The sequence below is a fragment of the Lutzomyia longipalpis genome, chromosome 3 (assembly GCF_024334085.1).
Source record: "Lutzomyia longipalpis isolate SR_M1_2022 chromosome 3, ASM2433408v1".
Taxonomy (NCBI): Eukaryota; Metazoa; Arthropoda; class Insecta; order Diptera; family Psychodidae; genus Lutzomyia; species Lutzomyia longipalpis.
Window position 1 is genome coordinate 21,361,423 of NC_074709.1, and position 16,925 is coordinate 21,378,347.

The following is a 16,925-nucleotide window of genomic DNA, read 5'->3' on the forward strand; positions in this document are numbered from 1 at the left end:
GGTAGGTTGTTTCACATGTTAATTTGTCATACAACAAAACGACAGAATTGAGGGCCATTAATGTGTTCGGCGCGGGTTAATTCGGAGAAATAGACAAGCATGTGGAGCTTGTCCGAAAGCTCTTGAAAAGCTGGGGAAAATGTAAACGCGTGCGTATTGTGAGAAAATAAACTTTTCGTTGCTGTCTCCACCAAATGCACCTCTCATAGCTTTTCTTTTCAGTTCGTTGCGGATTTTCAAATGGATCACATTTAAACCATACGGTCGGTGTGTTATACAAAAAAAATCAATCCGTTAAAATTTTCTTTGTTAAAGTGACGATTTTTTTTTTGGAAAAACTTTTGGGCGTGAATTTACTGAAATTCATTTTGGTGGAAGATTTTTCTGAATCATAGGGGATTTCTTGTACCTACTTACATAAAAAAAGGGTAATGTGTGCTTTTATGTTGGTGTGTCTGAGAAAAGAAAATTCGTAAATATTTCACCTTGTATTTAACCGAAAAAGGTGGGGAGGAGTGACCAATTTCTCTGGGGGTAGTATTGGGGGTATACTGAGTTATATTATTGTACATATGTGTGTACCAGCAAAAGAACTGAACATCGATTTTGTTCAAGCGGCTTAATTTTACTTTAGAGACTATACGAAAAAGTGAGGTATAATTAATTATGCGATGAAAACGATAAAAGTTCTTTTTTTCTTTCACATCAACTTTTTCGAATAAACTCACATGAAAAGTCATATTTTCTCTTGAACATTGGGTCAATTTCTTGCTACACACATTGTCAACTTAATTCGAAAATAACTCAAGAGAGTGGTTAGCTGCTACTGAAAAATCATATATAGAAAATTCTATTGAAAAAAAAAACTAAATACCTACAAAATAGTGTTTGTGAAAGGTTTGAAAAAAAGAAACGTCGAACAAAGTGTTGGAGCATTAGGAAAAAAAAAAGAGTGAACAATTTTCATTAGAAATACATTTGTGTTAAGCAGAGGGATGAGGATGTGATTGAATTTTTGTGCAGAAAAAGCGCAATACGCACAGTTTTCAGGTGAGTTGACAAAAATAGCTAATCTCCCTTTGTTCCCCACACAAGCTGACCTCAATCCCCCATTAAATACTTGTGAAATTTGCAAAAGTGATTCAAGTGCCAAATCAGGGTGATTTAAACAATCTAAACAAAATTGTGAACGTTCTACATGTGTAAATTACTTTAATTCCAAATCCCCTCATTTAAAACACTCTCATTCCCACCATCACCCCCAACGGAAAATCCTTTTAATTTTACCTCTGCAGTATCTCGCTGAATCTGGTATTTAACTGAAAGTTTTCATCAAATTCTAAAGCTCTGAAAAGTTTCAAACATGATATCGGGTTTTCTTTGTTCAAAAATTTGCGGAAAATTGCGAAAAATTTAATCAAAATATCAAAACTTTTTCTATGAAAAATTTTAGAGGAAGCTAAATTAAACTCAAAGTGAAAGCTTACTGACAAGGGAAAATTAGTAGATTAGACGTCTCCAGAGGAAAAGCTGTCTGGAAGTGTCTATTGTAGTTGATGTTCTGTTCATACATAAATTATTATTAGATATTTCTGAACTCAAGTCTTTGACCTTAATTTTCTCTTAAAAAATGGTTTTATAAGTTTTCTTTCTACGAACTTGTGCTAATTGAATTTTGACCACGGTAGCCAGCAAAACCCTCCAAGGGTTAATATATCATTAATATCATTAACCCTTGGAGGATCAGATATTTCTAACCTCAAAGTTAAACCTTAATTTTCTCTTAAAATGAATGTATTTTTTTAATTTTCTTTCGACAAACTTGAAGTAATTGATCTTCTGAAATAAGTTAAATAGATTTAATTTTTTGACCAATTATAATAGCCATAATTTTAATAGCCAGAGAAATCTCCAAAGGGTTAAACACAATGCATTAATAAACAAAATCGTTATTTGTCTTAAACTTATAGGTATAAATTTCACTATTATATTTAGGTTTTACATATTTCTTTAATAGAATTCTATTACATCCAAAAAAAAAATCATTTATATTTTGATTATTCTCTTCACTGAACCACCAAATATATATGAATTCACTGAACCACCAAATCATTATTAAATAATCCTGACCCGAAAATAGCTTCAATATGGGGAAACGTCTCATGTGTTTTGATAAAATGTATCCACAATATATGTATGTATATTATATGTTCATAATATTATGGGAACAGAAATAGACTCCATCCCAAAAGACATTCCTAAAAATAAACTATAGAAAACCTGCATGAGCTTCCTTTGCGAATTTTTGTAATTTGCTCATGAGAAAAGAGAGCTTTTTGCTACTCAAGTCACGTTTTCAGGGATAGTTAGGCGCATTTTCCACTATATAGCAAGCATCCTTTGTGTTGGTTTTTTTAATTAACAAGAGAGAGAAGAGAGAAGCTTGAAATAATGATTTTTTAAATGCAATTTATTGGATAAATCAACTGCTGAGCTTTGCGGTAAAGTTTCAGGAGATGAGTGGTTTCCTGTGGGATATGGATGTCAGGAAGTTTTACGAGAGAAGATTTATCGGAAATTGTCACGGGAAGTATTGAAACAAAATTTGAGCAGTCGCACATTGAATACGAAAAGGATGTAGGAAGAAATCAAATGAAATTGTGGTTATTAGTTGAGCTCTGGAGAGAAAAAGTTCCAAAAAGTTTTTAAAATATTCCGGTTATAACTTAAAAATCACTCTTTTTTAGAATCTTCAGAAATGAATTTTAAATAAAACTTCAAAGTTTAATCACAATTTTTTTTATTAAGATCTCGTAATAAAATATATTTACCTAACAAAAAAAAACTGCAGTAAAGACGTATAAAAATATTCAAAATTAACATGAATATATTTTTCGTCAGTCGCCTATTTTCAGCTCCACCTTGGCTCTGTATCACTTCCATTACTCCTGAGGAAAAGTGATTTATTGACTTCGCTCTTGCGTAACATTCGTGTTTTTGGGCTCTTATAGATCCACACCCTATATAAGTAGGTGCATACGTAGCCTTTTGAGCTTTAACGGTGACACTGAACCCACCACCCCGAACTCTCTCTCTCTTCACAGTCCATTTTGAGTTTTACCATGAAAAAGCCAAAAACATGGAATAGCAATTCGACCGAAATTTATGCAAAAACTCACGCGTGTGCAAAAAGTTTTCTTCTTTTTTTTGTTACTTCCCATGGGGCCATAGTAGTTCAGGACATTATAAATATAGAGAAATAAGTGGTTGACGTGGCGCAAAAGGATGCGAAAGTTTGCATGGACAAACCATTTGCCCTCCATTCTTTGTCCAAGGAGACGCGAAAAATCCTCCAAGTTCCACCTGTTTCTCCGTATAGTAGAATGTAATTTCAAAGTCATCGTCATCTTGACCTACAAGCCAGGTAGTGGTGGTATTCCCTCAATGCCTCCACGGTAGACCAGACACACCAAAACAACGCGCGCGGACTTTTTATGCTCTCACACTCCCTTTATGCTTTAATTTATTTTTGTCCTATCATGCAAAATAACGCAATTCTCAAGTTTAATGTTGCGCCTCTCTAGCGCGCGAACAATTTTATGTCTCCCACTGAGCTGAGGCTTTCATTGTCACGGTGGCCCATAGGGAAATTGAGAGCAAACCTGTGAATTGTGCAACTTTCTTCGCACACCCAGGAGCGCTTCTTTGATTCTTTGGCATACGCATAGGCAGCAAAAATTGACAATCAGCCAAGTTTAATTTGAATTTTATCATCTCTCTGTAGTATATTAGTTGGTGTACCTAATACATGGTGTATTAAGTATTAAATTAACGGAAAATCAATCCTCTAAGATTGGACTAAGATTGGCTTTGCCTGAGAGCTTTAAAATAGCTCTAGGTAGAGCATCAGCTTAAATTTAAATGCTATCATTTAAACTTCTTTGATAATTCCTAAGACTCTATCTTTTGGTATCATCTTGTCCAATTTATTTTAAACCAGAGTTAAATTAATCTTAAGAAGCACAAAACTGGAAATTCAAAATAAAGAAATTCACATAAAGAATCGATTATCTAAATGAAATTTTTCCGATCTTCGAAAATATTCGGATAATTCGACAAAAATATCAAAAAATTCGGCAGATGAGCATTCCTTTGTCTTAAAGAGGCTCAGTTTAAGAACATACATAAAAGTTTAAAAGTACAAAATTAAGGCCTAAAAAGTACTAAATTCAAGTTCAAAATTGACTAAATAAAAGCCAAAAACAAGTTTCCTGGTTTTACTAAAGATTATTATTTTAATAAAAATATTTCGATCTTGGAAAATATTCAGATAATTGGCAAAAAAATTAAAATATTCGATGAATAAACACTCCTCTATTCACATCCTCTATATTACTTACTGTATACTGATAAATAAAATTACAACGCATAGACAAATCTCCCAATCATGGTATCTTCTAACGTACATAAGCGACATCATTTACTTTTACTATGCTTGTGTCAAATAAGGTCAGATTCCACAGTATGATCTACATGTGATTCTTGCAATTCTTCTATGCCATAGCCTTAGGTGGTCAAAGGAAAATTCTCAATTCGCTTCGTGGTATTCCCATACATTACGTCCGTAGTGGAATGAAATAATTTTGTGCTTTCAAATTCAGTGCAGAAATTCCAACGTGTGCGTTGGTATACCACATGTAGAATTTTGATGATATTCTTGTAGATTTATTGGACACTACCAAAAATTATATAAAGTTTGAGATGGTCGTCTTTTCCAGTTGTTTTGAAGGACTTTCAAAATAAGTCAAAAAAACAAAATTTCTATGAATATTTAACACTTTAGTCCCCTTTACAAACACGGACTTTAGTACATAATTTGTCTACAAAATGAATTTTCATTGTTAAACTTGCTTTTGTAAGGAATATACAGAAATTCCATTATAATATCAATTTTATGATGAGAGCTTTTTGATCGAGCCTTTTATGAAATACATATTCAAAAGTTTCTTTACTCATAACGCTCACAATGTTCTGTATTTAATGGATGTATAATTTCAATTTGGGGTTTAAAATTGCCTGAAATAATATTCTTTACTTAATTATAAGCATTATAGTTTAAATTTTATGTACTAACATTTTATGGTAATCAGTGCTTTAGCCTCTTGACTGATATTCGCGCAGTTGCTTTCTATTTTACCTCCTATATACGAAAGACCAAAACAATAGGTGTGTCCTATATAAAGGAAACATTACAAAACACACGCCGAAAAAAGCTGTAGCACGAGAAATAAAACATAAGAATTTAGTGACAACAATCAAAATTGACGGGGAGGTGGGTTTCTCGATGGGGGAGTTGCTGGGGTAAATGGCAGAAATAGAGGGATTGCTTGATATTGGTGGAGCCGATAGTCAACATATTTTTGTTGCTAAATAAAACAGAAGAGAAAAGTGTAGGTGGGTGGTAAATCCAATTGCTGGGGTTCCGTTTCCCACCGCAAATTGCTCTCAATGTTCTACCGTGAGTCTTTGTGGGGTGGTGTGGGGATTATAATCCACCCAAAAGCTTGTCGAAAATTTCTTCGTCGACACGAGAATGTTGGAGGATGAAAGAGCAAAAAGCTCGTCGTTATTGTTCACTTTCTTTATTTTGTACCTTTTTTATTTGCTTGTAGTCTGTCCTCAAATTGCGACAATTTTCTCACATAACAACACTAAGCTTTACTCTGCTGCTCTTCTCTTCTGGTCAAAGCTGAAAAGGTCTCCTCACACTCCAACAGATCTTCTTCCCATCCTTACTCCCATGTGAATGCTGTGAATGCTATATATTCTGTGTCACCAGCAAGGAAATCCAATTCATAGAACTTCCTGAAGCACGAAAGAAAAAGCTTTTTTCTAGTCAGGTGAAAAATATAATCCGATTGAACTGAAATTGAAATTTCATCATTTTTCACCGGATTATTTTCTCTGTTGTTTGAGGATGGGAAAAAACAATACATATGACAGGGTTTTGCACTCTTCATTTTATTCGAATTGGCTTAAGTTGAAAAGGGGAAAAAGGTAAACCGAGCCCTCAAATATAAAATAACAAATCATCATCCTAATGTGACCGGCCTAATGTTTAAAGCTCGTTTGGAGTTGTGATTTTTTTTTTGTTTGAAAGAGCTCACAGTTTCCGGTATATTAACTCAGAATTCTCTTTTTAGTATAAGCTCTAATTGATGTTAGAACATTACAAAATCAGAGTAAAACAATCTAGAATTTTATTTAGCTCGAAATCTATGCTAGAAAAAAGGAACATTCAGCAGAATCTTTTCTTTAGCAATACTTATGAATGGTACATCGATATAAATCAGAAAATATCTGACCAAAAAATTCACCAGAATGACCTCATTTTGTTCTTCCAACCTCCTCCTTACCCGTCTCACTCTTCAGAAGTAAGACAAATCACCCAACGACTGCTATGCATGACAAAGTGAAATTAAATATGAACTTTCGATTTTATGGCTCCTCAAAGGAGTTACGAAATCCCCCGATACCCTATTTCCTGATTTTTACTAGTATTTGTACTAAAATGCTTTTCCAAATAAATTCCTCCCCCCACCCAGTCTTTTCATACTCCTTTGAGAGTTTGAGCTTTTATGTTCAATTCACATTCATGAAAATGCAGTATACAGAGTGCAATTCTCTGAGACTTTTCATTGGAGTTGGGAAAAGCGACCGTCAATAAATATTTATATAAATTTGTTCTATATAAGGGTTGCGGCCAAGATAAACTTTCAATTGGTTGGTTTGGTGGTGAAATGGGGTAATTTTTGGCACAACTGAAAAGGCAATAGTTACGCCAAATGTCCTGTAGAACCCGAAAATTGTTTTTAAATATGCAAAAGGGAATATTTGTAGTAAGTTTTGTTGAAATTTCAATAAAGAAAAACTTTGTTTCAAGCTATTTTAAAATATTCAATTTATTTTTAAATTATTTTCAAAGCTTTTTGTTTGGAGTATTAGTAAACAAAATAAATGTGATAAATGTTCTTTCCAAAAATTTTTATTAAAACAGTCTGTTTTTTTGACACGTATGAAAATATATAGTCTTACTTTGCATATAAAACCACAGTGAGTAGCAAAACTTTTTGCATTACCTTTTCCAGTGAGGAAAATTAGAATCGTTAGAATGACTACCTACATAAAGTTCATCTATTTACGTTGTATACATTATGGGGAGCTTTATGCTTACAAAGAGAGATAGACAGACACAATCACGCAGTCTTGGCATCTCTCTGTCTAAACCAAGAGAGTTGATTAGGAAATGCTACATTGTGAAGGATAAAAAAAGAGAACTTAGGGTGGGTACACGAACTGTACTGGAGAAACGCGATTTCGTGATGTGATTTTATTATAATTTCATCGTGTCATGGTCGATTTTTCCGTGTCGATTTTCCTCTTGTCACATCGTAACTAATTCATTTTAATCTATATATTCTACTCTCTCTCACTTCTCTGCCAATTCTTTTGGTATGGTCCTTTTAAAAACATTTCAATTGGTTTTCCCAATTCAATCCCAACATCAGCCTAGCCAATTTGCATTTCCAAACCAATATTTTCAACACAATCTACCCTTAATTCATGCCATAAGAATTGGCCACAACCAAAGCCACTATTTACTAAATAAGAGACACAACAATTAGTATTGCTACATAAAAAAATGTTTGGGAAAATGAGTACACCATATATTTTACATTAGAGAATCTAAAAATAAAATCTTTATTTCCGACTCCATGATGTACATAACGCCCTTTGCACTCACCTTCGCCTGTTTTTGCCAAGTCTCTTCGTAGAATCTGCGTGTGTGAATTGTGTATATTAATAATTACACCCCATCGCCACATTATTGATTCATCCAATAGGGTCTTTTATCGATTTTGTGGTAAAATAAAGTGCCATAAAAATCAATTCCGGCTCCGCTATATGTTGTGCTTGAGCGTCGAACGCAAAAAAATGGGAACACTCCTAAAACGATGGAGACGCCTGGTAGACTTTTCAACATACGATCATTTGCACGCTTGTCAAAGTTAACACACACAACCTGTGACGTGAGCCATATATTTTCCGGCTAATTCCAACCCCTCCTGAAAGCTGCAATAAAAAGAGATAAAACACAATAATATATTGTGATGTGTTACATAAATATGCAATAAAGTGAAATATTAAAGGGCAAAACATATAAAAATTAAATATAGCATGGATGGAACAGTATAAAGCGAAAGAACGGTAAGTAAAACTTACGGGCTGTGATTCTTTCTTTGTCAGTGAAATGTGAAATTGACGAAAAATTGAGGATGGGCAAATTTTGAGGAAGGCTTTCTCGCGCACCGAATCACAGCCAACGCGCAGATAATTTGTGAGAAGCCTTAATCTTGGGCGTTGGCTGTGATTCGGTACGCGAGAAAGCCTTCCTCAAAATTTGCCCATCCTCAATTTTTCGTCAATTTCACATTTCACTGACAAAGAAAGAATCACAGCCCGTAAGTTTTACTTACCGTTCTTTCGCTTTATACTGTTCCATCCATGCTATATTTAATTTTTATCTTTGCAGTTTATATATATTTATCTTTGCATTTTTATATGTATATATATAATGTATATATCTATGCATTTATATATATTTTATTTTATTTTATATGTGTATATATAAAACGCCCCGCTTCGCGGGGCATTGGACTTATGCAACTCAGGATATGACATGTAAACTTTAAAACGCGATATCTCCGAAACGGCTACATAGATTTTCTTCATTTTTGGCATGGTGATAGATATTATAGTCAACTATAACATATCAAAATATGAAGTAATTCTATAAAGCGGTGCTCGAGATATTCATCGAAAACTCATCGAAAATTTTGTTTTTCATTTTAAGCCCTCTAGCGGTGACTTGAGAAACTTCCGATGTTCTAGAGAGTTGCAGGGTTTGTTGATATCTTTCATTTGACCCCGGGTTGATCAAAATCGGTCAAGCCGTTTTCGAGTTATGGTCGATTTTCGATGAAAAATTGTCGCGGCCATATTGACTAAACGGCTTGACCGATTTTCGAAAATGAGACATCGTTGGAAAGGTCTTGATGGCCCCTACAACATATCAAAATTTCAGACCTCTAGCTATAATAGGGCCTGAGATATAGCGAAAACAAAATTTGGGGGTTATCCAAAATGGCGGACCGGGGGGTGGGGGGTCGGATTTGACCTCATAATCGGATGTCTTCCACCCGATATTTAAACTTTGCCGTTGACCGCAAGTCTCTATCTATTACCGTTCTCTTGTAATTTGGCAAAAGGTTCCGGCCGGACGGCCGGACGGACGGCCGGCCGGCCGGACGGACGGCCGGCCGGCCGGCCGGACGGCCGGAAAGATTTTTGGCGCATACGTTTTTTGGAATGTAGGGACCCTAATTCGTGGTCATCCCAAGTTTGAGCCCGATCTGACGACTTTGCATTTTGGAGTGTACACAGAAGCTGTGCTTCTTTGAAGAAAGAATCACAGCTAAAAGGTCAAACACATGCGAGGGGATAAAAAGTTGAGTGATTTCGGGGAAATCACCCTCTCTTCCAATGACTATGGCTTATTTGTGGCTGTTAACATTAAAAAAATGTCATTTGCATATATTAGAAAGCATGGAAAGTTACTTATTTTGAGAAATTTTAATTATATACACTTCTGCCATTCTTTTACATTAATCTATGCATATAAGAAATAAAAATAATAAATGGATACATAAGACTTTGACATTACAAAGTAAAGAAAAGTAAAATACAAAGTATTCTAATATACTACATTCTTTAAACATTCAGAACTATTTAGTACAGATGATAAGTGAAAATTCGTCGAAGAAAAAGTAAAAGAATTTATTTGATTCAGTAAAATATGTAGTAAATTCCATCTTGAGCAACGGTGCGGTTATTTGGCGCCAAGATGACCAAGTTCTTTTCCGTGGCATGTCGAATAAGCTCATGTAAGCTATAATATTCATTTTAAAGTCTACCCTGAGCTTTTGGCACATACATATATAGCATTAATCCAAGTGCTTCTTCTTTTCCAAATTACATACACCCCCTTTCGACGTCTGGTGTGCCATGAGTGGGTGTGAATAACATTAGGGGGCATTAAGTGACACGCGTAAGGGCAACGGATACAAATGACCACGAGAAAACAGATGTGAAAAGAAATGGAATTTAGTATTCAGAATCCAACTGAATTTTATACCTACTTATGTATATAAGTCATAAATATTTTATTATTGCACAATTTCTGCCTTCAGCATCTTGTTTCTCATCTTTAATAAAAATTATGGCATAAATCTTTTTTTTTGCAACGAATAAAATACTCGAAAATGTTCCAAACATCGGTGATTCATATCTTCAACCATCTCTCTCCCGCGTTATACTGCATTCACATGCAGCTGGTATTATGCAATTCACAGCCATCTCAAAGCTGGATGGGGTTCTGACTGAGAGAGAAATAATTCTGTCTTAAATGTTTGCCATTTATAAGAACCCAGGCGACATTTATATGAAGCGAATTTTTTTTCATTATATCCCATTAAGCAAATATGAGTTAAATGGTGAGGTGGGTGAGGCATGGAAAGAAAAACATTTTGCTTTCAAAATTGATTGAGAGAAAAGCGACATGAAGAACGAAAGAATGATGTAAATGGAATGATTTTGAAAGAAAAATTATAATTTTTATGCTAAAATTTAAATCTAATAAATAATACTATTAAAATTAAAGTTTTTAAGCTTCCCAGGCGGAAGTTTTCTTTTATTACCATGGCATGGTGTCTAAAATATACATATTGTTACAGCGTAACTTTCTTGTGTCGCAGAAAGCTCTCATGCACTATTCCTTTTCCATGATTCCCTACTTAGGAGAAACAAAGAAGAAAATATATGAATTTTTTAATTTTAAATTCAAAAACTTTTATTTTCTCCCAGGTCTTGTAAAGCTTTTGTTTTAAGCTTCTTCCCTTTATTCAAGAAAAAATAATTTCATCTCATATTAAGATAAAGAAAACTTTTTGTCGGTGCAGATGTTTTTTGTTGTTTGTAGGGTTGTTTGAATGACTTGATGAAGTACAGTCCCTCGACAAAATATTGCAGAAACCATTAGAAGAAATATTGTTAATGGAAAATTAGGTTTTTCGCTTTTTTTCACAAGCTTTCTGTGTTGCATTTCCAGGAGCTTTCGTTATCTGTTGAGATTTTCATGCGATCTCGCCTCTTTTGTTTAGATCCAGAGGAGTCCATAATCAGCAATTTGATGGTTTTTTAGTAAACGTCTTCGTCTGATCATGTGCCAAGCGTGCAAAATATAGTAAAAGAGCTATTTCGTAAAATACCTCGATTTTCGATTCTAATTTATATTATATTCACCCCTAAAGCCCCTAAATATCATTCGTATATTTATCAAAAATGCAATATTCGCTTAGTTTTCCACTAAATGACCTCTAAAATTGAATAAGCCCAAACATGCAATGTTGATTGATGTACCAATATCACCACAAATTTGTGGTTGATTGTTTATTTTGTTGAGTTCGAAATAACAAACGAATGAAATATTACTTTGCTCTAAAATTGTATGTGGGATCAAATTTCCGCCCTAGATTTTTTTTTACCATTTCTGCCTGTATACATTTAACAAGATGAAGGGTAGTCTTCTTTTTTCAAGACTGATTCTTGTAAAGTACATTATAACATTTCTGAGGTCTCCATGAGCCACCATGTGGAGGTGAAATTCCACAAAATTTTCTCTCACGCATATTTATGACATAAAAACATTTTTTTCGTGAAAATTTCACGTGAAGACTCATCTACGTTTCCTTTCATGAGTCATTGGAAAAGCATAAAATCAAATCACAAATTTTATCAAAAAACTCCCTTACTGTCGTTTAAAATAAATTACATAACAAAATGACATATATACCCTGAAATAGCAACAGTTTCTTTGCAAAGAAGAATGTTTTGTGCTATCCTTCCTATAGATAAGCCATCTACAAATTGCATCTACCATGAAGAAAAAAAACATATTGCTTATGGCAATAAACGCGTAGTTGCAGCAAAATGTTCACAGCAGGATAAAAGGGTATAAATTATCTGTTCTCTCTCTTTGTATAGTGTTTGCTGAAAATCATCGCTCTTCTCTTTTCGCGAAAGCTCACTACCACACAAATTTTCCGAAAGGAGCTTTCTATGATTGTAGAATTAATGGTTTTGGCAATTTTATGTTGTTTATGTGTTTCAGTATGCATCCCATTGCAATCTATATAGTTCAATCTGGCTGACATCCCTTTTTGTTGGTAGGTATCAGAGTTATAAACTTGAAGATATAATTGAGAGATAATTAAGTACTTCCATTCGTTTGTATAATGTCTCTTTTCTTTTCAACTATTATGTTTTGTTAATTAAGCCAACATAATGAATGAGAGGGATAAGCAATACAACTTGTTAGTGCACTTAAAACTTCAAAAAGAGATTTAAAGATCTTTTTTATAACAATCATCCGATGCAAACAAACATGTAAAATCGAATATTGCATCAATTGATGATTTTCATACAGATTTTCGGAAAAATCTATTATCTACAAACAAACACATCTGTTGGTATAGTGAAATGATTAACATTGAACGTCTGCGGGGCAATGAATTTTCATCATGTCGCTCCTTCCTTCACCAAACACAAATCCAAAATGGCAAAAGTTGTAATTTTGCAGCAATCAATCATGATATGTTTTTTTTACCTTGTACACTACAAACATTACGATGTACATTTTTTATTGCTTTGGGGTGGAATTCAATTTTGTTTGTTTTGTTTTTGGAGGTTTGAGGGTAAAGAATTCACAAGTAATCTTTTTTTTCTAAAATTTCATCGCTTTTGGCCTTTTTTCGAATCCAATTTTCGGAACCTTGTGTCAATCTCGAGGAACAATAAATTGAAAATGCACCCCTCGAGGGACCATCACCTTTACATTCAGGGAAATGTTATTGAAGAATTAGCTCAATGATACAATACACTGGCCATTTATCGTTATTTTACGTAATATATTATGTATATTCTAGTATACATATATAGAATAAATATTATTATTATTTTTCATAAAATATGATAAATGAAATGAAGGTACCTAGCATGGCATTTTCCTATTCAAACCAATGAAATATTTTTCACTTCAATGGTTCCCTGTGTGAAAAATGTATTAGAGTGTAAAGTGAACTATTGTTATGTGTATATTATTGCTGCTATACCTTAAGTGATCAGAGCAATACAAAGTTTGAAAAGCACAGTGTATATACTCTGTAATATGTAAGTAGTTCAAGTCGTTTTCTGAGAATTTACACCTCCCTTTATGACATTTACCTCTCCACGAAAAGTTACATTTTCCACAAGCAACATTGTTATGTATAATATTTGTTTTTTTTTTTCTCTCCCATCCCTTCCTAAGGTCTTCGGGTCTACTGACCCATGTGGACCGCCAACACCTGTATAATATTTGTATTCGATCAATTTCTTCCATTTTGCAGATTGCAATTGTGATGCATTTGTGGATTATTGAAAAATATCAACAGATATATGAGGCTTTTAGCATCAATCCCAAACAGTTCATTCTAATTTCTCCTCAATTTTCCAATAATTCCATAGCTACAGGTCATTTTGATTCATAATTCTATAACTAGATATAGATCAGAGCAATATATGTCGCTTGTAGAACCAAATTTGTGACTTTTTTCTCGCCTTTACGACGACATCATTGCAATGTGACGTTTAATGGGGCGTTAAGAATGACGCAGAATTTGCGCTTTTTTTTCTAACACCGTCTACTCCCTAACGCAAGTTTGAATTTAACATATTAATCTCGCATAATAGAACAATAAGTATTATACAGTTTGGCATGTAGGAAAAAAAGCGAGTCGCACACGCATTAAAGGGACGAAGCTACGTAGAAAAAAAATCTCAAATGGGTGGATGTTAAATTACAAATTAGTTTTTTTTATTAAATTATTACTCGAGCTTTATTGTGGATCTGAATGAATAATCGTATGAACGAATGAGTCATAGTAAAAAGAAGAATGAGCAGTTGGCATGAATTAGAAACTCCAACACTATAAGGGAAATACATATATAAATTAAATATAAATATATAATTATATGTACTAATCGTAGTAAGAAATAAATAAATTCCTCTTTGGTCATAACATTCAACGAATTTTCATTGAAAATGCAAATATGAAAATATCAGCTAATGCTGAAGATGATCAGAATATCCACTTCTTGAAAATCATGTATTTATAACACGTCTTTTACGATGTTAGCCCCAAGAGTATGGTAAACCCAGTTATTTTAATCATAAAGTAAATAATTGGTACTAATACATAATTAGAAAGTAGGTACGTACATGCATTGGTAACATTTTTATATGAATAGGTATGATTAATTTATGAATGGCCCACCCTCACAAATACCTTCCTCCCTTTAGTCGATATTTGATTTCGTTCCATTACGTTTAATTTGAGCATTATAACCACGAAATTCGATGTGACAACTCATCGCTCGGGGGTGAACGAGGGTGATGGACTATTTTTTTTATCTAATGTGAAATTTTTATGACATATTAAATTAGGTGCGGGTGAGTTATTCGGCGCAATTTTTAACGCTGAATTCGGTATAATTCACAATGAATTTTTCACAATACTTTTAGCGCAAAAGCTTCCAACATCACAACATACCGAACGTACATAAAAATATATATTTATTATGCTGCGGTGAAAATATTTCTTTAATATTTAGGGGAGACCGGGGTAAAAAGAGTCATTTTGGAATTTTCAAATGCCAATTTCTCCCAAGTTATAAATCGGATTTATGCAAATTGACTTTTTTTACCCCGGTCTCCCTAAGTTTGAAATTTGGTCGGGTTATTAGTGGTGTGAGAGAGCTTTACGACCTTTAGCAGTTTCTTAAATAACTTACGTACATTTCTTTAAGCTATAAGCATTTAATTTCTTTACTATGTTTTTCATTCAGACAAACCTATATATGTGTTGGGAAGATACATCTACACAAACCTAGAGAAAAGTTTAATCAACAAAAACTATACTGTTCTGTCCCTGGTTCTGTCTGCTGCTTTGCGACAACATATTGAAAATTAGTTGTGAGGGATTACTTCGGTTTCCTTCTACCACCGAAACTCATATTGTTACCACTAAAAACCGCAAAACTTTGTGAGATTATTACAAAAGCATATCTGTTTTTTTCATCGGCAATAGTTGTGCTTGTAAACTTTTTATGTAGTTGTGAGAGTTTTCAGAATTTTCAAGGAAATTATAATGGTTAAAGGTTCTCATATATACGACTTGTGGGATTAATTGAAAACACTTGAATTTGTCACATAACTTTTGTATTTTCGACATGTGAAACAGCATAGCTTTTTTCTTATTTTTTGCGAGTGGGAGACATTCTTTTTCTTCGCTGTTTTCACTTTTCTTTTCCTTGATATATTTTTAGTTATATAGATGAAAATGAGCAATTATTATCGGTTCGGAGTTTGTAGTAATCTATTGAAAAATTTTACAAACTGATATAAGAAAATTTCAAAGGAAAAAACAAAATAAGCTAGTTTTTCAATTAAACTACATATTTACATGCAAGACGGTCAGAATGAAAATTCATGTTTTTGCTCATTTAAATGCTCCATGTTTTGTAGAGAAAATTAATTTATGGGGGAAAATTTAATACCGTTCTTATGAAAATGTTCTCGAATATCATTTGTATCCACTGTTACATGTAATTTTTTGAATAATATTTTACTATGCCAAACACCACAACATCGTAAAGAGAGAAAACGTGTTGAGAAAATCCGCAGATGATAATTATGATTATATATAAAAATTTTGAGTTGACGTAAAAAAATGTTCTTTTAGTACATATTCAAATTCTATCAGTATAGTAAATTGAAAACTTATCACGAGCATATCCAAAAAAGAAGGAAAAAATTAAATGAATATTTAAGAAAATGATAGCAAGGAAACCTCAAAAGAAAATCTTTTTTCTAATTATTTTCATTAAACTTGTGACATGAGTTGCAGTGGATGAAATGTTTTTGAGAGACTCATTATGAGCCATTTTCATGATACACAAAATGCACCCATTGACATAGTTTTCGCTCGCATCTTCTTCGGCTCTGGCAATTTTCCCATCTGGGTTTTCAAGTTTAGACCAAGTGGTTATGTGAGTGTGAAGAATGGAAAATGTGGAAAACACGCAACCGAAGCGAAAACTTTCTTCACACTTTTCTCATAAATATCCTATTCTTTTAAGTCCTTGAAAAACAATTTAATTGATTAATATCTTTCTCTTGACCATCAATCAGTATGTAACTACTTCAACTAACTACGTAAGTTAAAATGAAACGTTAAGGAGCCAAAGAAAACTCAATGTGATTGTGCTAAGTGGCATCAACACTTACTCTGGCAGATTTATATTAGGTGTAGCTGTGATGTATGGTAATGACCTCGGTGGTGACTATAAATATAATAATAATAATATCGAGAAGAGCTAATATAAAATGCACAAAAATAATAAATATCTCGACTAGACGTTTTTAGGAAAAAGAAAAACTACAAAAAAAAAATCTAATCTTCCGTGTTTCGCAAAAGAGTTTCTCAGCCTCCCAATAAACTATTGCAATTCAGAAAAGTAATCTTGTTTGCTCAATTTATGTACCCTTTTTTCAATCTCCCGTCAAAAGTGATTATTTGCAGATTTCTTCTATTTTTCTTCTTTTTTTTTTGTACCATGACTTGTTGAGGAAAGACACGTTTGAAAAGTATTCGAGTTATTTTCATTTTGACCTCGACATTTTCTCACACAACATACGAGAAATTGGG

General features: G+C 33.4%; 1 protein-coding gene across 5 annotated transcripts in view; it reads left to right on the plus strand.

Moving 5' to 3' along the window:
• Positions 1–219: 219 nt before the first annotated feature.
• LOC129792598 (glutamate-gated chloride channel) overlaps positions 220–16,925 on the plus strand; it is a 51,666-nt gene continuing 34,960 nt past the window's right edge. For all 5 annotated transcript variants that reach the window (XM_055831814.1, XM_055831815.1, XM_055831816.1 and 2 more), the window contains exon 1: positions 220–1,050. The gene's annotated coding sequence lies outside the window, so the exon portion shown is untranslated. The remainder of the gene's footprint in view (positions 1,051–16,925) is intronic.